Source organism: Haematobia irritans, chromosome 1 (genome assembly GCF_050003625.1).
Source record: "Haematobia irritans isolate KBUSLIRL chromosome 1, ASM5000362v1, whole genome shotgun sequence".
Taxonomy (NCBI): Eukaryota; Metazoa; Arthropoda; class Insecta; order Diptera; family Muscidae; genus Haematobia; species Haematobia irritans.
The window spans coordinates 154,117,885-154,145,652 of NC_134397.1; the positions used below are offsets into that span (position 1 = coordinate 154,117,885).

General features: G+C 34.0%; 1 protein-coding gene across 1 annotated transcript in view; it reads left to right on the forward strand.

The window, feature by feature from the left end:
* The first annotated feature begins 275 nt into the window (after positions 1-275).
* Mur89F (Mucin related 89F) overlaps positions 276-27,768 on the forward strand; it is a 392,785-nt gene continuing 365,292 nt past the window's right edge. The window contains exon 1 of the mRNA XM_075291951.1: positions 276-357. The gene's annotated coding sequence lies outside the window, so the exon portion shown is untranslated. The remainder of the gene's footprint in view (positions 358-27,768) is intronic.

Here is a 27,768-nt window from a genome sequence, read left to right on the forward strand (position 1 = left end):
AGCTCTTTCGCAACAACTTTTCTGTGGGTAAACATAAATTTTTGTTTAATTTTATGAAACTCACTCAAGCACGTATTGTTTAGTTGGTGCAATGTTCGTGGCTACACCACACTTGGGCCACCACACTCATTCAAACGGAGTGTCGCCTGCAGTTGTCGCAAACCAAAAGGGTTCGCCCACAAAAAATGCACACACACACACACAAACAAATGAAGAATCCTTTAAAGTTACAAAAAAGTTTCTAATAAAGTTTTCTTTTCCTTAATTTCTATATTGCAGAAAAGGGGGTCGTCTGTTATTCGAAGGTTTCTGATCGCAATTGCACCTGGAGGTGTGTTACAAAAACTTTTTGCCAAGGTAAGAACCAGCACATTTATCTCTTGAAGATCTCTTGCAATGACCTATCATCCAAGTGGCCAAAACACAAATACTATAACACTTCACTTAAAACTAAAAATGTATTTGTGGAAAGTTGAATTGAAATTTGAAAGATGAAAGTGCGTAAGATGCACAGTATTCAAGTTTTATAGAAAATTCCTAAGAAATTCAGAATATAGAAGACACTAGGGCCCCCTGCTGCTGCGGAAAATATTTAGTAATCTACAGATGAACTATAAACTATGATAGATATATAGACTAATATCTCAAACCAACCTTACCCACACGCAGAGAAAGAATATGGTAACCTCATAGAGCAAAATGTTATTTTTGGATGAGAAGACAACAACATTTTTGGCGCAAAAACATAAAATTGTTGTCAAAATGAGATACGTCATGTTCGAGAAAATGGTTGCGTCAATCATGTTACATGTTCACAGTCCAAAAATAACATTTTGCTTTAGGATGCCTCTGTCATAGTAGTTCTCGTTTCTATTGGCAAAAACTTTAAGGATTTTTTTACACCAGAAAGTTAATCACTTGGTTCTAGGGATTATAATCAGAATTAACAAGTACATACGGCTGAAAGTTTACCAAGGCCGAATCTTATGTTCCGTCCACCATGGATTTCGTAAAAATTTCTATAATTATCAACCGATGTGAACCAATTTTCGCAAGGTAATTGGAGGTCAAATTTCAAACGTATCGGATGAAATTTGTTTCTCCATAAGGCTTCCGAAGTTAAATCTTGGGGACGCTTTGTATGGGGGCTATATATAATTATGAATGGAAGCCACCCTGGTGCAATGGTTAGCTCGCCCGAACCAAAAAATTTTTCAGCTGTGAATTATCCTCTCTCAGTAATGTTGGTGAGTGTTTCAAAGTTTTTCAAAGTGTTTTCACCGCATTGTAGAATGCCGTTCTGACTCCGCTATAAAAAGTAGGTCCCTTGCATTGAGCTAAACATAGAATCGGGCAGCACTCAATGATAAGAGACAAGTTCATCACAGTGGTATCGCAATCGACTGGATTGTATAAGTGAGCCTGAAATATCGGGCTGCCACTATACCTAACCTAACGTAATTATGGACCGATATAGATCATTTTTGGAACGGTTATTAGAAACCAAATACTGGGGGGTTACTATGTAACTCGATTCGAAAGTTTGAACAGCTCGAAAGTTGTATTCGATCCGAATTTATAGTCTTACCATGTAAGAGTTTTGAATCGAGTAAAAAGTGCTGTCACTATTTCTTAACATTTTTGGCAGTACTTTCGAATGTTTTATTCAGAGTTGGCAACATCTATTACTCGGATTATTTATGATGGAGTTGAGCACATTTGCGACGACTTCCTCGGTGTCCTTACTGCTTGTGGCCGTACTAGTGTCGTCGCTGGTTGGGGGGGTACTATTATTAATCCCAAATTTTCGGACTCCACTCATACCGTCCACCGCCTTCTGCATATCCAGCAACTCTACGACACCTTCTTCTAGCGCCGTGAACGAACATAATTTTACTGGTCCTCAGCCTGTGCCCGAAAAATTATTTCGATTCTTTCGCAGTTTGGCCTTAAGATGGGTCTTGTGATCTGCCCAAACCTAAAAAGAAATAATTAATTTCCATTTATGGGCAAACTATCAATTGCATACCTTTTTCCAACCGACCACTTCCCGTATTGGTGGACCGGCTGCATTTAGCTCTTCTGTCAATCGAGACCATAAATTATTGGTGACTTGTTTGGCTTCCGGAGCTTTGAGAAGATTCAGACGCGGATGTAGGACTCAGACGCGATTACCGGACCACACCATAATCCTGCAGGCAGAAGCGCGTGCCATAACGGAGTGTGTTAAATGGTTCGAAAATAACAGGAGGTCAGAGAACGGAGCAGCAGGAATGGTGCATGCCGGGCGTATTTTGAGGAAGAGGTGATTCGGGACCTGGCCCATCTGGAAAATAGGGAACGGAAACAAACTGGGGAATTCGTTCGAGACACAGTGGAAGTTAGAGCGCACAACAACCCGAGTACTGCCTTAGGTGTATGCCAGCCGACATGAGTCGAGCCAAGATGCTCTCCTCCTCTTTTCAACCTAACCTAAGATAACCCGGAAGCCAACTCTGGGGAACGTTTTATATGGGTGCTGTATAATTATGAATCGATATGCATCAATTTTTGTACGTTTGTTGGAGGGCATATACAAACATCACGTACCAAATTTCAACCGGATCGGATAAAATTTGCTATTCCAAATGACTCCGGAAGTCAAATCTGGGGGTCGGTTTGTATGGGGGCTGTAGTATATGGTCTCTAACAACCATGTAAAAATTGGTCTACATCGGTTCATAATTATATATAGCCCCCATATAAACCGATCCCCCGATTTGGCTTGCGGAGCCTCTAAGAGAAGCAAATTTCATCCGATCCGGCTGAAACTTGGTACTTGGTATTGGTATACGTTCTCTAATGACCATGCAAAAATTGGTCCACATCGGTCCATAATTATATATAGCCCCCATAAAAACCGATCCCCCGATTTGGCTTGCGGAGCCTCTAAGAAACGAAAATTTCATCCGATCCGGCTGAAATTTGGTACATGGCGTTGGTATATGTTCTCTAATGACCATGCAAAAATTGGTCCATATCGGTCCATAATTATATATATAGCCCCCATATAAATCGATTCCCAGATTTGTCCTCCGGAGCCTCTTGAAGGAGCAAAATTCATCCGATTGAAATTTGAAACATGGTGTTAGAATGTGGTCTCTAACAAACGCGCAAAAATTGGTTCATATCGGTCCATAATTATATATAGCCCCCATATAAACCGTTCCCCAGATTTGGTCTCCGGAGCCTCTTGGAGGAGCAAAATTTATCCGATCCGGTTGAAATTTCCAACATGGTGTTAGTATAAGGCCGCTAATATCCATGCCAAAATTGGTCCATATCGGTCTATAGTTATATATAGCCGATCCCCAATCACACAAAAATTGGTCCATATCGGTTCATATTCATGGTTTCACTCGAGCCAAAAATAATCTACCAAAATTTTATTTCTATGGGAAACATTGTCAAAATGTTATTTCTATAGAAAATTTTCTCAAAATTTTTATTTCTATAGAAAATTTTGTCAAAATTTTATTGCTATAGACAATTTTGTAAAAATTTTATTTCTATAGAAAATTTTGTCAAAATTTTATTTCTATAGAAAATTTTATCCAAATTTTATTTCTATAGAAAATTTTGTCAAAATTTTATTTCTATAGAAAATTTTGTCAAAATTTTATTTCTATAGAAAATTTTGTCAAAATTTTATTTCTATAGAAAATTTTTTCCAAATTTTATTTCTATAGAAAATGTTTTCCAAATTTTACTTCTATAGAAAATGTTGTCAAAATTTTATTTTGTGAAAATTTTATTTCTATAGAAACTTTGAACTTAATTATATACGTATTTAATCGGTCTTTTTTTTAATTTTTGTTTGATATATATCCCGTATGGACTAACTTACAATTGAGAAGACGGTGTTTAGAAGTTTTAATATACCTTGTCGTCGGCAAGTGTTACTGCAACCCAAGTAATTCGATTGTGGATGACAGTCTTCAGTAGAAGTTTCTACGCAATCCATGGTAGAGGGTACATAAGCTTCGGCCTGGCCGAACTTACGGCCGTATATACTTGTTTTCTTTCAAATTTCCAAATTGTATTATAGTTGTTTCTTTCAATCAAACTTTTCTCTATCCAGCCCAGAAAATTTCTGACTTATTTCGAAAAATTTATTAATTTTCCTTTTCTCTTTCAAATACACAATAATTTCAAAGCTACTCTATTTTCAAATTTTCCTTCTGTTATAAAGTGAACCAATTCTTATTTGTGACCTCTCACATGGGATAGACGGACATCGCTAGATCGACTTAGAATTTCACTACAACCCAGAATATTTCGATGTGATAGAAACGCAATGACAAAGTAGTAATATATCCCCGATCATATGTTGAGAGTATAATAGAGTCAAAGGTTTGAAATGTCGGTACATGGTGTTAGTATATGGTCTCCAACAACCATGCAAAAATTGGTCCACATCGGTCCATATTTATATATAGCCCCCATATAAACCGGTCACCAGATTTGACCTCCGGAGCCTCTTGGAATATCAAAATTCATCTGATTCAGTTGATATTTGGTACGTGGTGTTAATATATCGCCTCAAACACCCATGCAAAAATTGGTCGAAATCGGTCCATAATTATATATAGTCCCCATATAAACCGATCCCCAGATTTGACCTCCGGAGCCTCTTGGAAGAGCAAATTTCGTCCGATTCGGTTGAAATTTGGTACCTGAAGTTAGTATATGGTATCCAACAACAATACAGGAATTGGTTCATATCAGTCCATAATTATATATAGCCCCCATATAAACCGATCCCCAGATTTGACCTCCGGTGCCTATTGGAGAAGCAAAATTCATCCGATCTGGTTGAAATTTGGTACGTAGTGGAAGTATATGATATTTAACAACCATGCCAAAAGTGGTCCAAATCAGTCCATAATCATATATAGCCCCCATAGAAACCGATCCCGAGATTTGGTTTTGGAGGAGCAAATTTCATCCGAGTCAGTTGAAATTTGGTACATTGTCCTAGTATATGGCCGTTAACAACCATGCCTAACTAGGGCCATATCGGTCTACAGTTATATATAGCCCCCAGGTAAATCGATCCCCAATCATACAAAAATTGGTCCATATCAAGTTCATAATTGTGTATAGCCCCCATATAAGCGACCCCCATATTTCAATTCTGGCTCCCTACGTATCACGCAAAAGTCCTATCGATTCGTAATTATTTGTAGACTTACCTACACATACCCTTTTTGTCTAATTTATACCACGTATGGACTAACTCACAATTTAGAAAATGATTTAAGATACCACAACCCAAGTAATTCGATTGTGGATGACAGTTTTTCGTAGAAGTCTCTACGCAATCCATGGTGGAGGGTACATAAGATTCGGCCTGGCCGAACTTACGGCCATATATACTTGTCTCTTTTTAGCTTAGGATTTTCAAATGTGTGGAAGTTTCGTCCGCAGAAGTCTTTGGTGACATTAGCGTCATAATGTTGACAGTTCTATTCGTGTCAACTATGCCTGGACTATCCAAACTAAACGGAATCGTTTTATTCTGACTATTTTGCTATGATCTTCTAATAAGAGATCGTTTATTTTATTCCCTTTATCCTCCCATGAGTCTCCTCCCAATCCTCCCAGTCTTGGCCAACCTCTGAAGAACTTGTTTCATTTAGCACATACCGATCACACAAGAAAGGAAAAACTTTTGGAATACTTGTATTTCAGTATATATGTAGATCCAATGAGATTTTAATAAATAATAGTATAAACTTCATAAATTATAAGAATAATTTAAAAATTGCGAGAAACTGGAGCATCCGTACCAGTCCTGTGATAGATCCGTTAGTGGCAATTTTCACCTATTTCCCTTAGTATAATGTCACCTTCATTAACCCACCAGTGAAAAACTTGTTGGTGTTTAGACGAACCCATGATTCTTTATATGCAAGGCAGGCATGCTAACCATTACACGCACCTTCACAGTGTCTCTCTCACAGTGGTGAGATAAAGTACTTATAGAACCACCTACATAATAATTATTGTCAAACATATTGAAAATTATCTTCGCTTCGTTATACCTCATACACATTACACTTCCAAAATCCACTTTATCCAGATTTCAAATGTCATTTGCCTTATAAAAAAGGGATTTCAGATCTACTTTTAGTAGATTCTGAGCCTAATGTGTATGGCCTATTAGGTTAGGTGGCAGCCCGATGTATCAGGCTCACTTAGACACTATTCAGTCCATTTTGATACAACAGTAGTGAACTTTTCTCTTATCAGTACTGCCCGATTCCATGTTATGCTCAATGACAAGGGACCTCCTTTTTATAGTCGAGTCCGAACGGCAATCCACATTGCAGTGAAACCACTTAGAGAAGCTTTGAAACACTCAGAAATGTCACCAGCATTACTGAGGTGGGATAATCCTTTGCCCCCGACCTTGTGTTTGCAAGGCGGGCATGCTAACCATTGCACCACGGTGGCTCCCTTCTGTGTCCTTCGAAATGTTATTTTGTATCCTTCCTAACATACTCCTAATTTTCTATAGTCACCGCTATAGAATTTCCACAAAAAAAATATGAAACAAGTATATACGGCCGTAAGTTCGGCCAGGCCGAATCTTATGTACCCTCCACCATGGATTGCGTAGGAACTTCTACTAAAGGCTGTCATCCACAATCGAATTACTTGGGTTGCGATAACACTTGCCGATGGCAAGGTATCGTAAAACTTTTTAACACTGTCTTCTAAATTGTAAGTTAGTCCATAAGGGGTATATATTAAACAAAAAAAGGCCGATTAAATACGTATATAATTCAGTTTGACAAAATTTTCTATAGAAATAAAATTTTGACAAAATTTTCTATAGAAATAAAAACTTGACAAAATTTTCTATAGAAATAAAATGTTGACAAAATTTTCTATGGAAGTAAAATGTTGACAAAATTTTCTATAGCAATAAAATTTTGACAAAATTTTCTATAGAAATAAAATGTTGACAAAATTTTCTATAGAAACAAAATGTTGACAAAATATTCTATAGAAATAAAATGTTGACAAAATTTTCTACAGAAATAAATTTTTTACAAAATTTTCTATAGAAATAAAATTTTGACAAAATTTTCTATGGAAATAAAATGTTGGCAAACATTGCTATAGAAATAAACTTTTTACAAAACAAAAAATGAAATTTTGACAAAACTTTCTATAGTAATAAAATTTGACAATTTTTACATGGCTGTTAGAGGCCATATACTAACGAAATGTACCAAATTTCAACCGCATCGGATGACTTTTGCTCCTCCAAGAGGCTCCGTAAGTCAAATCTGGGGATCGGTTTATATGGGAGCTATATATAATTATGGACCGATATGGACCAATTTTTGCATGCTTGTTAGAGACCGTATACTAACATCAGGTACCCAATTTCAAACGGATCGGATGACTTTTGCTCCTCCAAGAGGCTCCGGGGTCAAATCTGGGGATCGGTTTATATGGGAGCTGTATATAATTATGGACCGATATGGACCAGTTTTTGCATGGTTGTTAGAGACCATATACTAACACCACGTACCAAATTTCAATCGGATAGGATGAAGTTTGCTCCTCCAAGAGGCTCCGGAGGTCAAATCTGGGGATCGGTTTATATGGGAGCTATATATATTTATGGACCGATATGGACCAATTTTTGCATGGTTGTTAGAGACCATATACTAACACCACGTACTAAATGTCAATTGGATCGGATGAATTTTGCTCATCCAAGAGGCTCCAGAGTTCAAATCTGGGGATCGGTTTATATGGGAGCTATATATAATTATGGACCGATATGGACCAATTTTTGCATGCTTGTTAGAGACCGTATACTAACATCAGGTACCCAATTTCAAACGGATCGGATGAATTTTGCCCCTCCAAGAGGCTCCGGAGGTCAAATCTGGGGATCGGTTTATATGGGAGCTATATATAATTATGGACCGATATGGACCAGTTTTTGCATGGTTGTTAGAGACCATATACTAACACCACGTACCAAATTTCAATCGGGTAGGATGAAGTTTGCTCCTCCAAGAGGCTCCGGAGGTCAAATCTGGGGATCGGTTTATATGGGAGCTATATATATTTATGGACCGATATGGACCAATTTTTGCATGGTTGTTAGAGACCGTATACTAACATCAGGTACCAAATTTCAAACGGATCGGAGAATTTTGCCCCTCCAAGAGGCTCCGGAGGTCAAATCTGGGGATCGGTTTATATGGGGGCTATATATAATTATGGACCGATATGGACCAATTTTTGCGTGGTTGTTAGAGACCGTATACTTAGACCACGTACCAAATTTCAACCGGATCGGATGAATTTTGCTGCTCCGGAAGGCTCCGCAAGCCAAATTTGGGGATCGGTTTATATGGGGGCTATACGTAAACGTGGGCCGATATGGCCCATTTTCAATACCATCCGACCTACAACAATAACAACTACTTGTGCCAAGTTTCAAGTCGATAGCTAGTTTCGTTCGGAAGTTAGCGTGATTTCCACAGACGGACGGACAGCCGGACAGACGGACAGACGGACAGACGGACAGACGGACGGACGGACGGACATGCTTAGATCGACTCAGAATTTTACCACGACCCAGAATATATATACTTTATGGGGTCTTAGAGCAATATTTCGATGTGTTACAAACGGAATGACAAAGTTAATATACCCCCATCCTATGGTGGAGGGTATAAAAATATATAAACCACCAAATCTAAATAGAGTAACATCATTTGCAAAATAAATATCCACTTGATATCCATACAGCAAATATGGATTTCTTTTATCTTCCCACAAACAAATAGAAAGTAGGTTAAGATAAGCTGAAAAATCACGTCATCCACGAAAAGGAGGAAAAAAAGTGAAGTAAATAAATTTCAAGCAGCACAATGCAATCAGCAGCAGCAGCAGAAAAATAGAATTTCTTAACAAATACAAAAATAACTCCATTCACAGCATTTTGCTTTTGTTGTTGTCGTTTTGTTTGCTTTTTCGTTATAGCCCCGCAGGGCAGGTAGCCTTTTGTTGTTCAAGAGGTGATACCTTGGAAGTCAGCTTGGAATTGTAGAAAAATTTCCATGGCAACCAGTCGGGTAGAAAGAAACGCGGCATCACAAGTGGCAGAAACCGCTAAAATGCAAACAATTCAAAAAGTACTCCACGTGTCAACATTTGTTTACCACCACCGATTCCTTTGCATTTCATACTGATGCTGCTGCTGGTGCTGGTGTTGGTGTTGGTGCTGATGCATCATTGTACCTCTCGCCATATATCGTGTATCGCGTATAGCGGGTCTGTGTGTAGTTCTTCTTTTATTTTTGTCCCAAAGTATTTTCGAATGCCGTTGTTGTGTTTGTGGTAGTTTTTGGATTCCGCAAACCAAATGGCGTTTTTTGTGCCATTTCTTCTTTTCCGTCATGGACGACAAACACTTCGTCGCCATCAACGGAATTCCTATTTGTTGTGCAGTCAATTTAGTATTTGTTCCATTTCAAAAACTGTTTCACATGCGAGGGGGTCATGTAAGTTCCAAGAGCTTTGCAAAATGGGGAAACAGGCAAAAATATTGATGTCATGTCATAAATTCCTATTGTCATAGCCATTGATGGAAGAGGTGATCCAGAACCTGGCTCAGCTCCTTAAGCGAATGTCAAAATCTTTGGATTCACGTAATTTTTTTTTGAGTGTAGAATTGTGGTAGAGGTATAATAAATTTGCCACTCTGTTTGTAACAAATCGAAATATCGATTTTGGATATTCTTGATTAGGGAGAAATTCAAAGACGATCGACCAAAGTCCGTCTCTCGGTTGTAATCACACTACAACCTTCAATCATTCTGAAATTTTAATCTACAAACAGGTCAAGTTCACAGATGGACTATTTCGGTCCAAATTTTGATATAGTTCTCATATACAGTAAAGCTGGTCTGACAGTTGACAGATTTATTCCAGTGACAGTACACGCAGAGAAGGAATATGATCACCTCAAACATGTTTCAAGAGTAAAATGTTATTTTTGTATGGTGACCATGTAACATGTTTGTCACTAAAATATTATTTTCTCGTCAAATAAAACCTGTATCTGCCGAAATCAGATACATGATTTCCGAGAAATATAGAAAATAGAAAATTTTTTCAAAATTGTATTTCTATAGAAAATTGTCAAAATTTTATTTCTATAGAAAATTTTGTCAAAATTTTATTTGTCGTTGTTTTTTATTGCAGCTTAAAATCATACATTGACTAAACTACAAGTGTAGCTTAACCAACAGAGGAAAAGAATGTTTGTCAAATTTATTTGGGCAAAGCCCTATAGACTGCAAGATGGTTGGATGGACGCACGTTTCGGAATTACCACATTCCTCATCAGCATCCTCTACTTGCAGCAAAACTATCAACCAATTATCAGAATAAATTCAGGCAGTTCATTAAACCCAACAATAAACCACACTTGAACCCTCCCAAAAAAGGCTTTACATTGATAGCCGGCTTATGCCGAAATACATTCGTACAAACATCTCTGATTTGATGGTGGCAAAGGCTTAGCCCAAATAAATTTGACAAGCATTATTTTCCTCTGTTGGTTAAGCTACACTTGTAGTTTGGTCAATGTATGGTTTTAAGCTGAAATCAAAAAAACAACAACAAAATTTTATTTCTATAGAAAATTTTGTCAAAATTTTATTTCTAAGGAAACTTTGTCAAAATTTTATCTATTATAGAAAATTTCGTCAGAATTTTATTTTTTATTGAAAATTGGTCAAAATTTTATTTCTATAGAAAATTTGGTCAAATTTTTATTTTTGATTTTTTTCAAAAAATTGTATCAAATTTTTATTTCTATAGAAAATTGAAGTACCTCTCATCTGGAAATTGAAGTACCTCTTATTTTTAAAGATCTTGGATGCATAGAAAATTTTGTCAAAATTTTATTTCTATAGAAATTTTTGTTAAAAATTGTTTTTCTATAGAAAATTTTGTTAAAATTTTATTTCTAAAGAAAACTTTGTCAAAATTTTATTTCTATAGAAAATGTTGTCAAAATTTTATTTTTATAGAAAATTTTATCAAAATTTTATTTCTATAGAATATTGAAGTACTTCTTATCTGGAAATTGAATTACCTCTTATTTTTAAAGATCTTGAATTCATAGAAAATTTTGTCAAAATTTTATTTCTATACATTTTGTTTCTCAAAATTTTATTTCTAAAGAATTTTTGTCAAAATTTTATTTCTATAGAAAATTTTGTCAAAATTTTATTTCTAAGGAAACTTTTCAAAATTTTATCTATTATAGAAAATTTCGTCAGAATTTTATTTTTTTATTGAAAATTGGTCAAAATTTTATTTCTATAGAAAATTTGGTCAAATTTTTATTTTTGATTTTTTTCAAAAAATTGTATCAAATTTTTATTTCTATAGAAAATTGAAGTACCTCTCATCTGGAAATTGAAGTACTTCTTATTTTTAAAGATCTTGAATTCATAGAAAATTTTGTCAAAATTTTATTTCTATGGATTGTGTTTCTCAAAATTTTATTTCTATAGAAAATTTTGTTAAAAAATTTTTTTTCTATAGAAAATTTTGTTAAAATTTTATTTCTAAAGAAAATGTTGTCAAAATTTTATTTCTATAGAAAATGTTGTAAAAATTTTATTTTTATAGAAAATTTTATCAAAATTTTATTTCTATAGAATATTGAAGTACTTCTTATCTGGAAATTGAATTACCTCTTATTTTTAAAGATCTTGAATTCATAGAAAATTTTGTCAAAATTTTATTTCTATACATTTTGTTTCTCAAAATTTTATTTCTAAAGAATTTTTGTCAAAATTTTATTTCTATAGAAAATGTTGTCAAAATTTTATTTCTATAGAAAATTTTGTCAAAATTTTATTTCTAAGGAAACTTTGTCAAAATTTTATCTTTTATAGAAAATTTCGTCAGAATTTTATTTTTTATTGAAAATTGGTCAAAATTTTATTTCTATAGAAAATTTGGTCAAATTTTTATTTTTGATTTTTTTCAAAAAATTGTATCAAATTTTTATTTCCATAGAAAATTGAAGTACCTCTCATCTGGAAGTACCTCTTATTTTTAAAGATCTTGAATTCATAGAAAATTTTGTCAAAATTTTAATTCTATGGATTGTGTTTCTCAAAATTTTATTTCTATAGAAAATTTTGTTATTTTTTTTTTTTTATAAAAAATTTTGTTAAAATTTCATTTCTGAAAAAAATTTTGTCAAAATGTTATTTCTATGGAAAATGTTGTCAAAATTTTATTTTTATAGAAAATTTTATCAAAATTTTATTTCTATAGAAAATTGTGTTAAAATTTTATTTCTAAAGAAAATGTTGTCAACATTTTATTTCTAAGGAATTTTTGTCAAAATTTTAATTCTATAGAAAATTTTGTCAAAATTTTATATTTATAGAAAATTTTATCAAAATTTTATTTCTGTAGCAAATTTTGTCAAAATTTTATTTCGATAGAAAATTTTGTCAAAATTTTATTTTTATTGAAAATTTTGTCAAAATTTTATTTCTATAGAAAATTTTGTCAACATTTAATTCTATAGAAAAGTTTGTCAAAATTTTATTTCTAAGGAAATTTTGTCAAAATTTTATCTTTTATTTCGATAGAATTTTATTTTTTATTGAAAATTTAATCAAGTTTTTATTTCTATAGAAAATTTTATCAACTTTTTATTTCTATAGAAAATTTTATCAACCTTTTATTTCTATAGAAAATTCAATAGAAAATTTTGTTAAAATTTTATTTATAAAAAAAAATTTGTTAAAATTTTATTTAAAAAAAAAAATTTGTCGAAATTTTATTTCTAAGGAATTTTTGTCAAAGTTTTAATGCTATAGAAAATTTTGTCAAAATTTTATCTTTATAGAAAATTTAATCAAAATTTTATTTTTGTGGAAAATGTTGTCAAAATTTTATTTCTATAGAAAATGTTGTCAAAATTTTATTTCTATAGAAAATTTTGTCAAAATTTTATTTCGATAGAAAATTTTGTCAAAATTTTATTTTTATAGAAAATTTTGTCAAAATTTTATTTCTATAGAAAATTTTGTCAAAATTTTATTTCTAAGGAAATTTTGTCATAATTTTATCTTTTATTTCGTTAGAATTTTATTTTTTATTGAAAATTTTATCAAATTTTTATTTCTAAAGAGAATTTGGTCAAATTTTTATTTCTATAGAAAATTGTATCAAATTTTTATTTCTCTAGAAAATTGAAGTACCTCTTATATGGAGAGGAATGTTTTGCAAAATCTACTAAAACATCGAGAAAAGTAGAGATCTAGCAAACGGTAAAAAATCTACAATTTTTGGTAGAATTCTATCACCTGGGGGCAACCGTAGAAAGAAGGTGTATTTATTATCCAAAATTCTTCGAAAGTACAAGAAAATTTTGTGGTTTAATTTCTCGTGCTCATTCGGGTAGTAGTGGTGAAAATCTACACAGTTATTTTATGGGATTTTTCTAAATTGTTCTAAATCTGAACCGTTTGTTAGATGTTTCAAAATCAATAGCTGCTATCTTTAAGCCAACGAATAAGATAGTGCCAAGAATTTGCACGAAGAGTCTTAAATTGCCAGCTGTAGTTTGAACACAAAAATGGACAGACAGACGGACATAGCTAAATCGTCTTAGAATCCCATTCGTCTTTTCTACCCCTTTGATGTCTATCATTTACACTCAAAAAAAAGTGAACTCTCTATTTCACTAAAGTCATATTAACTTTATATTAGTTCATAGAATCATTATGTTTGGAAAAAGTTTATTTTAGTCAAATAATTTTTTGCGTATGTTAGTTAAATGAACTAAAAAACGGGAAAAAGTTATACACAAATAAAGCATAAAGATTTCCTAATTTCGTATTTCTTACAAAATAGATCATTATTTCTTTAAATTTGCAAATTTTACCAAAAATGTGTCCATCATGAACTTCGTATGTCACTAAAGACATTCTTGCAATTTTGAACTCCAAGATTTCTCTTAAAACTACAAAATTTTCTTCAACTACTGAAAAAATTTAGTTATGTCTAATAAATTTTCTTGAATTTGTCGAAAAATATTTACTTATTTTTGTCATATCGGAGTGATGCCAGCGCTTGTAATACCGTTTAGTTAAAATTTTCTAAAAAAGTTCCAAATTTTCTAAAATTAATCGAAAGTTATCTTTCCTGGTGGGTTCACTGTTTTTTCAGTGTAGAGAATAGCAATTTTCGTTTTTTGTTATAATTGAGACAATTCTTTAAGCATTGAAATGTCGACTGTGCACTCAAACAAAAGTTTAGTTGGATCCAAAGATTTAGACCTTCCTTTAAGGATTTTGGTATTGATTCCGAGCCAAAGATGCGGCTTCTCTAAAAAAAGAAAATTTTTAGCGACCTATCTGGCTTTAAATCGAGGATAAATAAAATTAAAATTAGGATACATATCTTATTTATCAAATTTTCATACTCTTTTCGCGGTTTATTAATAAAGGTACTCAAGTACAAAGAACTGTCAGTTTAAAAATCCAAATTATAACGGATTCGTCAAAGAAAAAAATTTTTCTTAATTAAAAATAATACCCTGTGGCGCAGGGTATAAAAAACAAGTATATACGGCCGTAAGTTCGGCCAGGCCGAATCTTATGTACCCTCCACCATGGATTGCGTAGAAACTTCTACGAAAGACTGTCATGGACACTCGAATTACTTGGGTTGTGGTATCTTAAAACTTCTTAACATCGTTTTCTAAATTGTGAGTTAGTCCATACGTGGTATGTATTAGACAATACGTACACACAAAAAATTTTTTTTTGATTTCAATCACGAAAATCGCAGATTCAATCATTTTTTTAATTGAAATGTCTTCAATCACGAAAATGATAGTATCAATCACCCATTTTGATTGAAAACCAACACGATTTTCAATTAAAAATTTAATTGAGTTTTGTAACGGAATCAATTATTTGTGTGATTGAATCAATAAAAAACGTGATTGATTTTTAACATAAAACTCAATCACAGTTTTAATTGAATCAATTAAAATTTTAATTAATTTCGCGACAAAAATTAATCAACTATTTGATTCATTCAATTAAATAATTAATTGAAATTGGCTATAAATTTCAATCAAAAAATTTATATATTGCGCCCCCAAAATCGTATTTAGTTTTATTTGAAATAAAAGAAAATATGTGTTTCTTATAAAACATATTTAATATTTTATTATTTTTTGAATTGTGCAATAGACAAATAAATTTGGTTCTTGTCATTTGTGTTTTGTTCTAACATAACTTGCACATACAATTACTATCAATAAAAACTATAGGGTGAAAAAAAGACTATATAAATCATTATCTATATAAATCATTATCTTCCTTATCATAATAACCATGTCAGCATGTTCCTTCTAATATGTAAATGCGCCTAGATTTCCAATAAATCAGCAACCTGTAAGCTAAATTAGTTTTTCTGAAAGTAAACAGAATAATTCGAATTTAATTTTTTTCAATTAAAAGTTAATTTTCCTAAAACTTACCTGCATAGAATATCAAGTTAAATTCTTAGTTACAGGTTGCAGATTTATAATCTTCTTTTGCAGTTGTAGTCTTCTAGTATAAAAGGGTGTATTAAGGAGCTCGGTAATTTAATTTTAGTACAATTCCTTTCCAAAATTTCCACACACTGAAATCGTCTATTAAAACTTGAACGAATCAAAGACAAAAATAATGGCAAAACAATGAAATATTTGGTATTATGTTTATGATACTTTGCAAATTCTGGAAATAGAAAAAATATAAATGGAAAATACATATTTTTATTATTTTCGGATATTTTTCATATTTTTAAATTCAAAAGAAAGAACTTTTTTACCGTTACATAATTCAGCTCATTAGTTTATATATCAGATATACTGCTGTCTACTTGGGTTCAAACTGAAAAAGACAGGTAAAACAAAAATGCAATCTAATGCCAACGCTACTTCGCAACTTCAAGACCCATACCAACAAACCCACACCGCTCTTGGTTTTAAGAAAACTAGGAGTGAAAATAATTATAATTTTAAAAGATCAATATGGTACCCACCTTTTGATTGCAAACATATTCTTATATTCTTATATATTTGATAAAATGATGCAGTTGATTGATTGACCAATTTCACGAAATAAAATTGCTCACTAAAATAAATGAATAAAAAATATATTATTTTACTTTGTTTAATGTAAACAGGCTTCAATAGAAAACAGTATTCACATTTCACAATGTTTTACCTTCAATAAACGTAGATTGTTTTCCATTTTTACAATACCACAAAACACAAACACAGGTAATTTCTAATGCGTTCTGTCATATATTTTTTCAAACGTTTACCACGTGGCCATTTGTTGTTGCACACTTTATTTATTTCAACCCTTTGCTATGATTTGTTGTTGGGTTCAAAATATTTATGCACACATTTTGAATGCAGCAGACAGGATGTCGCCAATCATGTTTTTCAATTTACGCGAAAAACAAAAACCCAACCGTTCGTTACGAGTTACTTCCACAGACTGATCTCTCCATCATACATTGTTGAATAAATACCTATACTCTTGTTCTCTTTTCGCTCTTTCCATTGCTCAAAATTATTCAGTTTCAATCACAAAGGTGATTGGATCAATCACATGTGTAATTGGAAACGGAAAAAATTTCAATCACGTTTGTAATTGAAAATTATTTCCGAATTGATTAACAAATTGATTGAATCAATTAATATTTTAATTGGAAACGTAACAACTATCAATCCTTTTTTTAATTGGTTTTTATTCGGATTTGATTAAATAATTAATTGAATCAATTAACATATTAATTGAATCCGTTTCCAAATTCAGTTAAATGTTTAATTGAAAAAATTTTGGTGATAATTTTTTGTGTGTAGATAGCCAGAATTGAAATATGGGGGTCGCTTATATGGGGGCTATATACAATTATGAACTTGATATGGACCAATTTTTGTGTGATTGGGGATCGATTTATCTGATGGCTATATATAACTATAGACCGATATGGACCTAGTTAGGCATGGTTGTTAACGGCCATATACTAGCACAATGTACCAAATTTCAACTGACTCGTATGAAATTTGCTCCTCAAAGAGGCTCCAAAACCAAATCTCGGGATCGGTTTATATGGTGGCTATATATAATTATGGACTGATATGAACCAATTCCTGCATTGTTGTTGGATACCATATACTAACTTCAGGTACCAAATTTCAACCGAATCGGATGAATTTTGCTCTTCCAAGAGGCTCCGGAGGTCAAATCTGGGGATCGGTTTATATAGGGCCTATATAATTATGGACCGATTTCGACCAATTTTTGCATGGGTGTTTGAGACCATATATTAACACCACGTACCAAATTTCAACTGAATCAGATGAATTTTGGTCTTCCAAGAGGCTCCGGAGGTCATATCTGGTGATCGGTTTATATGGGGGCTATATATAACTATGGACCGATGTGGACCAATTTTTGCATGGTCATTAAAGACCATATATTAACACCATGTACCAAATTTCAGCCGGATCGGATGAAATTTGCTTCTCTTAGAGGCTCCGCAAGCCAAATCGGGGGATCGGTTTATATGGGGACTATATATAATTATGGACCGATGTGGACCAATTTTTGCATGGTTGTTAGACACCATATACTAATACCATGTACCAAATTTCAGCCGGATCGGATGAAATTTGCTTCTCCTAGAGGATTCGCAAGCCAAATCGGGGGATTGGTTATTTATATGGGGGCTATATATAATTATGAACCGATGTGGACCAATTTTTGCATGGTTGTTAGAGACCATATACCAACACCATGTACCAAATTTCAGCCGGATGGGATGAAATTTGCTTCTCTTAGAGGCCTTGCAAGCCAAATTTGGGGGTCCATTTATATGGGGGCTATACGTAAAAGTGGACCGATATGGCCCATTTGCAATACCATCCGACCTACATCAATAACAACTACGTGTGCCAAGTTTCAAGTTGATAGCTTGTTTCGTTCGGAAGTTAGCGTGATTTCAACAGACGGACGGACATGCTTAGATCGACTCAGAATTTCACCACGACCCAGAATATATATACTTTATGGGGTCTTAGAGCAATATTTCGATGTGTTACAAACGGAATAACAAAGTTAATATACCCCCCATCCTATGGTGGATGGTATAATAATATACCCCCCATCCTATGGTGGAGGGTATAATAAGCCTTAGTTCAAAGACATGCGACTTTAACGAAGGGATGCAAATTTACAAAATTTGTGTCCTAAATTTAATGAAAAAAGTTTTTGAAGCAAAGATTACAAACTTTATTTTAATTAAAATTGCATTATTTTGAAGGAATTTGTCCTTAATATTTTGTAAATTTCGCTTCCTAAAATTTAGGTTGCGTAATCTTTAATATCACGTAAATATTTTTTTTTCAGTGTGGCACGTCTCACCCAAGGGACATTTCACCCAAAGAACCGTAGGTTCAATTCCAGACTCTAACAAATCACGAAAACCTTTTTCATCATTGATTAGACATCAAAGTAGTACAATCGATATTTTTGACTACGACCCAACACTCTGCGATACTCCGTCCGGAATTGTTAATTTCCATTAAATTTAATTGAGTCTTCTTCTTCTATTTCCTCCAACTTTTGAAATTGCTTTTGTTTTATGGGCATCTTGGTATGATCAAATTCAAAAACTTTTTCAATAACCCCACTATGCTAACAGAAGGACTTGCATCGCACAGGTATCTTCAATATGGTATCAGGGTCCTTTTGCACCAAAAAAAAAAACTCTACACACACGCACATACCCTTACATGTATGTGCCGAAACTTTTACGATTATATATGGCATGAGGTGCGTCTACGTTGCGATATGGTTTCTACACGGACTATGACGGTTGAGGGTTGGCCTATTTATTCAGTTCACGTTGTTTACATACGATATGTTCCACTACCGATATTTCTTTGTCGTCATATTTATTTGGAGTATAGACTGTGTGTGTGTGTAAGAGAGTAAGAGTTTTGCACCCAAAAGTTTCCTCAATAAAGCATTCTTCGGATGCATGCAGCTGTTATTAGAATTTTGGTTTGCTATAGAGGAAAGGCTTTTAGTTCACTATGGTGTTATTTTTTTTTTTTTTTGGTTACCACCATCAAAGGCATCATATATTTATATACATATTTTCGGGATATGTTCTAGCATGCTTTTAGATGTGAATAGTAAGACTGGCAATTGGAAAAAGGGAACTTTTTGGGTGATTAGAGATGATGGAGTTGAGTGATATTTTGTGCATGAAAAAGAGTTGGAAAATTTTTTGTGGAAGGTCACTGTTTTGAATACTGAAGGTAGCACAAGATTGACATTTTTTCCAAATTGTAAACACAAAATGTTCGAAGAAATAGGGAAATATATTGCGTAATAAGTTATTTGTTTCCACTGCATTAATTTTTATTTCATTGAAATGTTAGGTTAGGTTAGGTATAGTGGCAATGTTAGGCTATTCAGTTCATTGTGAAACCACAGTAGTGACCTTCTCTTATTACTGAGCGCTGCCCGATCCTATATTTGACTCAATGACATGGGACTTTCGTTTTAAAAATTTCGCCTTCCTGGGCTTATCCGATTTGCCTGAAATATCAAATCCAGAGGTACTGTAGATCCATTAATAGGTCTGCCTGAAATTCAAAATATAGAGGGACGTAGCACAGTGGCTCCAAATCGTTTTTTTATACCCACCACCATAGAATGGTGATGGGGGTATAATAAGTTTGCCATTCCGTTTGTAACACATCGAAATATCGATTTCCGACTATATAAAGTATAGAAATCAGGGAGAAATTCTAAGACGATATAACATGTCCGTCTGTCTGTCTGTTGTAATCACGCTACAGTCTTCAATAATGAAGCAATCGTGCTGAAATTTTGCACAAACTCCTATTTTGTCTGCAGGCATATCAAGTTCGAAGATGGACTATATCAGTCCAAGTTTTGATATGACCCTCTCCCCCCCCCACCACACGAATTTGGTTTAGGGCTTCTAGAAACCGTATTTTCTATCCGATTTGCCTTAAATTGGAAATCTAGAGGCATTTTTGGACCATAAATAGGTGTGCCGAAAATGGTGCCTATCGGTCCATGTTTTGGTATAGCCCCAATATAGACCGATCGCACGATTTTTATACCCTCCACCATAGGATGGGGGTATATTAACTTTGTCATTCCGTTTGTAACACATCGAAATATTGCTCTAGGATCCCATAAAGTATATATATTCTGGGTCGTGGTAAAATTCTGAGTCGATCTGAGCATGTCCGTCCGTCCGTCTGTTGAAATCACGCTAACTTCCGAACGAAACAAACTATCAACTTGAAACTTGGCACACGTAGTTGTTATTGATGTAGGTCGGATGGTATTGAAAATGGGCCATATCGGTCAACTTTTACGTATAGCCCCCATATAAACGGACCTCCAAATTTGGCTTGCGATTGCTCTAAGAGAAGCAAATTTCATCCGATCCGGCTGAAATTTGGTACATGGTGTTGGTATATGGTCTCTAACAACCATGCAAAAATTGGTCCACATCGGTCCATAATTATATATAGCCCCCATATAAACGGACCCCCAAATTTGGCTTGCGATTGCTCTAAGAGAAGCAAATTTCATCCGATCCGGCTGAAATTTGGTACATGGTGTTAGTATATTGTCTCCAACAACCATGCCAAAATTGGTCCATATCAGTCCACTTTTACGTATAGCCCCCATATAAACGGACCCCCAAATTTGGCTTGCGATTGCTCTAAGAGAAGCAAATTTCATCCGATCCGGCTGAAATTTGGTACATGGTGTTGGTATATAGTCTCTAACAACCATGCAAAAATTGGTCCACATCGGTCCATAATTATATATAGCCCCCATATAAACGGACCCCCAAATTTGGCTTGCGATTGGTCTAAGTGAAGCAAATTTCATCCGATCCGGCTAAAATTTGGTACATGGTGTAAGTATATTGTCTCTAACAACCATGCAAAAATTGGTCCACATCGGTCCATAATTATATATAGCCCCCATATAAACCGATCCCCAGATCTGGCTTGCGGAGCCTCAAAGAGAAGCAAATTTCATCGGATACGGCTGAAATTTGGTACATGGTATTAGTATATGGTCTCTAACTACCATGCAAAAATTGGTCCACATCGGTCCATAATTATATATAGCCCCCATATAAACCGATCCCCTGATTTGATCTCCGGAGCCTCTTATAGGAGCAAAATTCATCAGATCCGGTTGAAATTTGCAACGTGGTGTTAATATATGGCCGCTAATAACCATGCCAAAATAGGTCCATATCGGTCTATAGTTATATATAGCCGATTCCCAATCACACAAAAATTGGTCCATATCGGTTCATAATCATGCTTGCCACTCGAGCAAAAATAATTTAGCAAAATTTTATTTCTATAGAAAATTTTGTCAAAATTTTATTTCTATAGAAAATTTTGTCGAAATTTTATTTCTATAGAAAATTTTGTCAACATTTTATTTCTATAGAAAATTTTGTCGAAATTTTATTCCTATAGAAAATTTTGTCAAATTTTATTTCTATAGAAAATTTTGGCAAAATTTTATTTCTGTAGAAAATGTTGTCAAAATTTTATTTCTATAGAGAATGTTGTCAAAATTTTATTTTGTCAAAATTTTATATCTATAGGAAATTTTGTCAAACTTAGTTATATACGTATTTAATCGGCCATTTTAAGTTTAATATATACCACGTTTGGACTACGTGGTATATATTACGGTATTAGGAAGTTTTAAGATAACTTGTCATCGGCAAAAGTTACCGCAACCCAAGTAATTCGATTGTGGATGACAGTCTTCAGTAGACGTTTCTACGCAATCCATGGTGGAGGGTACATAAGCTTCGGCCTGGCCGAACTTACGGCCGTATATACTTGTTCTTCTTGGGCTTCTAGAAACCATAGTTTCTATCCGATTTCCCTAAAATTGGAAATCTAGAGGTATTTTTGGACCATAAATATGTGTGGCGAATATGGTGTGTACCGGTCTACGGTTTGCTATAGCCCCCATATAGACCGATCTCCCGATTTTACTTCTTTAGATCGTATAGACCGATTTCACTTCTTGAGAGTATAGAAGGCGCACTGATCAGGAAAGTTGCTTGAAGCTGAACGTAAAATTGCCCGATTTTACTTCTCGCAATCAGTTTAATAATGGGGGTAAAAATCTTCACAGGTAGAATCTTTAAATTTCTCTTCGGGAAGCGTACTGGTTGAAGTGATCTGCTTGGGAGAATATCTGTCATCATTATTATATTTGATACATGGTGGTGGGTATTTAAGATTCGGCCAGGCCGAACTTACTGCTGTATGTAATTGTTTTTAAATAATTTTGGAACTTTTGAACGGATAAAGATATTAACATAATTTTTTCTTTGTGTGAATACTGAGGTATTTTCCTGTAAGTTTTTGGGTCCCCATCGGGTCCACGGGCTGACCAGTAAGCGTTGGAAGTTGGTCACCTCGGGGGTATACAATTTTGTTTTAGCTGCCTAATCCGCAATTATGAACCGATTTAAAAAAATCTTTGTGTGAATACTGAGGTATTTTCCTCTAAGTTTTTTGCAAGGGTCCCTATCAGGTCCACGGGCTGATGAAATCAATTAATTTTTTAATCAAGTCTTTGTATGTCCAATAAAACTGTGATTAATTCTATCATTTTTGTGATTGAAGACAACTAAAAAACAAGCGAGTAAAGTAGAAAGTCGGGCGGGGCCTACTATATCGTACCTTAAACCACCCCTACTGAATTAGTAAACATTGTTTGTGGGGTATGAGTTCCATTTCCATATGTAAGAATATTAAGGGGTACAAAGTTATGTGAGTTTTATCACAATCTGAACAGAAATGTCTGATCTTAGGAGCCATAGCTGATTCTGAACCTACAGAGTTTGTATGCCACTAATATTGCTCCCATTATTAAAAAAAAGAGGAAATCGCTCAATTAGTTTGGGTAATAAATCCAAATTTGTGCAAATCGGCCAATATATTTATGTACAAGCTACATGTATGGCTAAATAGATCGTCTATTACATCAAAATTTGAAATTTAAGTAACGTTGGTTAATAAATAAGAGTATTATGGCAAATTTTTGGAAAATCGAGCAATGCATATATATGGGAGCTATATCTAAATCTGAACCAATTTGGATAATATTTGGCAAGTTTAATTAATACCACAGAAGATTACCTTGTGCTAAATTTGAGTAAGATCTGATAATAAATGAGGCCTCTATTGTCAAAAATATGGTTATTAGGGGCAAATTTTTCAAAATCGTGTAATACCTATATGTGGGAGCTATATCTAAATTTGAACCGATTTAGATGATATTTGGCAAGTTTGGTTGGTACTACGGAAGGTTACCTTTTGCTAAATTTGAGTAAGATCGGGTAATAAATAATGGTTTTATGGGCAGATTTGTGAAAATCGGGCGATACATATATATGGGAGCTATATTTAAATCTCAACCGACTTGGGTGATATTTGGCAGGTTTGGTTTACACCACAGAAGGTTAACTTTTGCTAAATTTGAGTAAGATCGGGTAATAAATAAGGGTTTTGTGGTCAAATTTGGCTAAATCGGGCGATACATATATATGGAAGCTATATCTAAATCTGAACCGATTCCGATGAAATTTTGCACATTTGAAAGTTGATGAAAAATATTACTTTGTGCCAAATTTTACGATAATCGGTTAGTAAAAAACCGCAACGTAACCCCATTTGTCGAAATCGGGCGATACATATTTATGGCAGCTATATCTAAATTTGATCCGATTTCTTCCAAATTAAATAGCGTTCGTCCCTGTACCCAAAAAACACACTGTACCAAATTTCATCAAAATCAGTTAATAATTGCGACCGGAATCCTGCGAACAACAAATACATGGACAGACGGACGGACACCAAGCGCTAGATCGACTCAGGAGGTGATTATGAGTCGATCGGTATATATTTTATGGGGTCTAAAATCAATATTTCTGGTAGGCACATTTTTTGGCAGATCAAAGTTATTATACCCTGACCACTATGTGGTTTAGGGTATAATTATGTTATGAACTAATTTCGTGATTGAATAAAAAAAAATTTTGTGTGAAGAGAATAGTTCACCACAATGGTCTGACATAATGGCCTAACATAACCCAAGAACCACTTTAGATCCCTAAATAGATATGTCGAATATGATTTGTATAGGTCTATGTTTTAGCCCCTATATATACTGAAAAGAAATTTACCTGAATTAAATTTTAGTATGCGCAATTTACATAATATTAAGGACAAATTTCTTTAATATAAAGAAATTTTAATTAAAATAAAGTTTATAATCTTTACTTCGAAAATGTTTTTCATTAAAATTAGGACATACATTTGGGAAATTTGCGTCCCTCCGTTAATGTCGCATGTCTTTGAACTAAGGCAAATTTTCCTTAAAATAAAGAAACACATGTTTGATATAAAGAAATCGTCCTTAAATTAACTGAAATATTGACTCTTTAGATTTAAAACAAAAACGCTTCAAATATAGCCTAAGTCTTATTTGGAGGATTTAGCATCTTTGGTTTAAAGTGTTTTGTTTTTTGGAATTATGGAATCGTTTTTATACCCTCCACCATAGGATGGGGGTATATTAACTTTGTCATTCCGTTTGTAACACATCGAAATATTGCTCTAAGACCCCATAAAGTATATATATTCTGGGTCGTAGTGAAATTCTGAGTCGATCTGAGCATGTCCGTCCGTCTGTTGAAATCACACTAACTTCCGAACGAAACAAGCTATCGACTTGAAACTTGGAAGAAGTAGTTGCTATTGATGTAGGTCAGATGGTATTGCAAATGTTGCATATCGGTCCACTTTTACGTATAGTCCATATAAACGGACCCCCAAATTTGGCTTGCGATTGCTCTAAAAGAAGCAAATTTCATCCGATCAGGCTGAAAGTTGGTACATGGTGTTAGTATATGATCTCTAACAACCATGCAAAAATTGGTATTTTTATAGAAAACATTGTCAAAATGTTATTTCTATAGAAAATTTTGTCAAAATTTTATTTCTATAGAAAATTTTGGCAAAATTTTACTTCTATAGAAAATGTTGTCAAAATTTTATTTTGTCAAAATTTTATTTCCATAGAAACTTTAAACTTAATTATATACGTATTTAATCTGCCTTTTTTAGCTTAATATATACCACGTATGAACTATGTGGATATATTACGGTGTTAGGAAGTTTTAAGATACCTTGCCATCGGCTTCAGTAGAAGTTTCTACGCAATCCATGGTGGAGGGTACATAAGCTTCGGTCTGGCCGTACTTACGGCCGTATATACTTGTTTACTTTGAAGTATCCGTTATAATTTGTATTTTTATACCCTTCGCCACACTGTGGAACAGGGTATTATAAGTATAAGTGCATTTGTTTACAACACCCAGAAGGAGACGAGATAGACACATGGTGTCTTTGGCAAAAATGCTCAGGGTGGGCTCCTGAGTCGATATAGCCATGTCCGTCTGTCCGTGAACACATTTTTGTAATCAACGTCTAGGTCGCAGTTTTAGCCCAATCGACTTCAAATTTGGCACAAGTATGTGTTTTGGCTCAGAATAGAACCCTATTGATTTTGGATGAAATCGGTTCAGATTTAGATATAGCTCCCCTATATATATATTTCACCCGATATGGACTTTTATGGCCCCAGAAACCAGAGTTTTACCCTAATTTGCTTAAAATTTTGCACAAGAAGAACAACTAGTACTATAGACAAGTGTGTCAAATTTTATTGAAATCGGTTCAGATTTAGATATAGCTCCCATATATATCTTTCGCCCGATATGGACTAATACGGTCCCAGAAGCCACAGTTTTAACCCAAGTTGGTTGAAATTTTGCACTAGGAGTACAATTGGTAGTGTAGTCAAGTGTGCCAAATTTTATTGAAATCGGTTCAGATTTAAATATAGGTCCCATATATAGCTTTCGCCCGATTTACACTCATATGACTACAGAGGCCAATTTTTTGGTCCGATTTACTTGAAATTTTGCACAGGAAGTAGAATTAGCATTGTAGATATGCGTGCCAAATTTGGTTGAAATCGGTTCAGATTTAGATATAGCTCCCATATAAGCTTTCGCCCGATTTACACTCATATGACTACAGAGGCCAATATTTTTCTCCGATTTAGTTGAAATTTTGCACAGGGAGTAGAATTAGCATTGTAGCTATACGTGGCAAATTTGGTTGAAATCGGTTCAGATTTAGATATAGCTCCCATATAGCTTTCGCCCGATTTACACTCATATGACCACCGAGGCCAATTTTTTGGTCCGATTTAGTTGAAATTTTTCACAGGAAGTAGAATTAGCATTGTAGACATGCGTGCCAAATTTGGTTGAAATCGGTTCAGATTTAAATATAGCTCCCATAAAAGCTTTCGCCCGATTTACACTCATATGACCACCGAGGCCAATTTTTTGCTCCGATTTAGTTGAAATTTTGCACAGGGAGTAGAATTAGCATTGTAGCTATGCGTGCCGAATTTGGTTGAAATCGGTTCAGATTTAGATATAGCTCCCATATATATGTTTTTCTGATTTCGACAAAAATGGTCAAAATACCAATATTTTGCTTGTAAAATCGCCACTGCTTAGTCGAAAAGTTGTAAAAATGACTCTAGTTTTCCTAAACTTCTAATACATATATATATATCGAGTGGTAAATCATAAATAAACTTTTGCGAAGTTTCCTTAAAATTGCTTCAGATTTAAATGTTTCCCATATTTATACCCTGCGCCACACTGTGGAACAGGGTATTATAAGTTAGTGCATATGTTTGCAACACCCAGAAGGAGACGAGATAGACACATGGTGTCTTTGGCAATAATGCTCAGGGTGGGTCCCTGAGTCGATATAACCATGTCCGTCTGTCCGTCCGTCTGTCTGTGAACACATTTTTGTGATCAAAGTCTAGGTCGCAATTTAAGTCCAATCGCCTTCAAATTTGGCACATGTTCCTAATTTGGGTCAGAAATCGGTTCAGATTTAGATATAGCTCCCATATATATCTTTCCCCCGATATAGACTAATATGGTCCTAAAAGCCAGAGTTTTGGCCCAATTTGGTTGAAATTTTGCATAAGGAGTAGATTTAGCATTATATGCTATGAGTGCCAAATTTGGTTGAAATCAATTCAGATTTAGATGTAGCTCCCATATATATCTTTCGCCCGATATGCATTTATATGGACCTAGAAACCAGAGTTTTATCCTGATTAGCTTGAAATTTTGCACAAGGAGTACAATTAGTAGTATAGTCATGTGTGCCAAATTTGATTGAAATCGGTTCAGATTTAGATATAGCTTCCATATATATTTTTCGCCCGATATGGACTTATATGGCCCCAGAAGCCAGAGTTTTGGCCCAATTTGGTTGAAATTTTACACAAGGAGTACAATTAGTAATATAGTCATGTGTGCCAAATTTGGTTGAAATCAGTTAAGATTTAGATATAGCTCCCATATATATGTTTTTCTGATATCGACAAAAATGGTCAAAATACCAACATTTTCCTTGTAAAATCG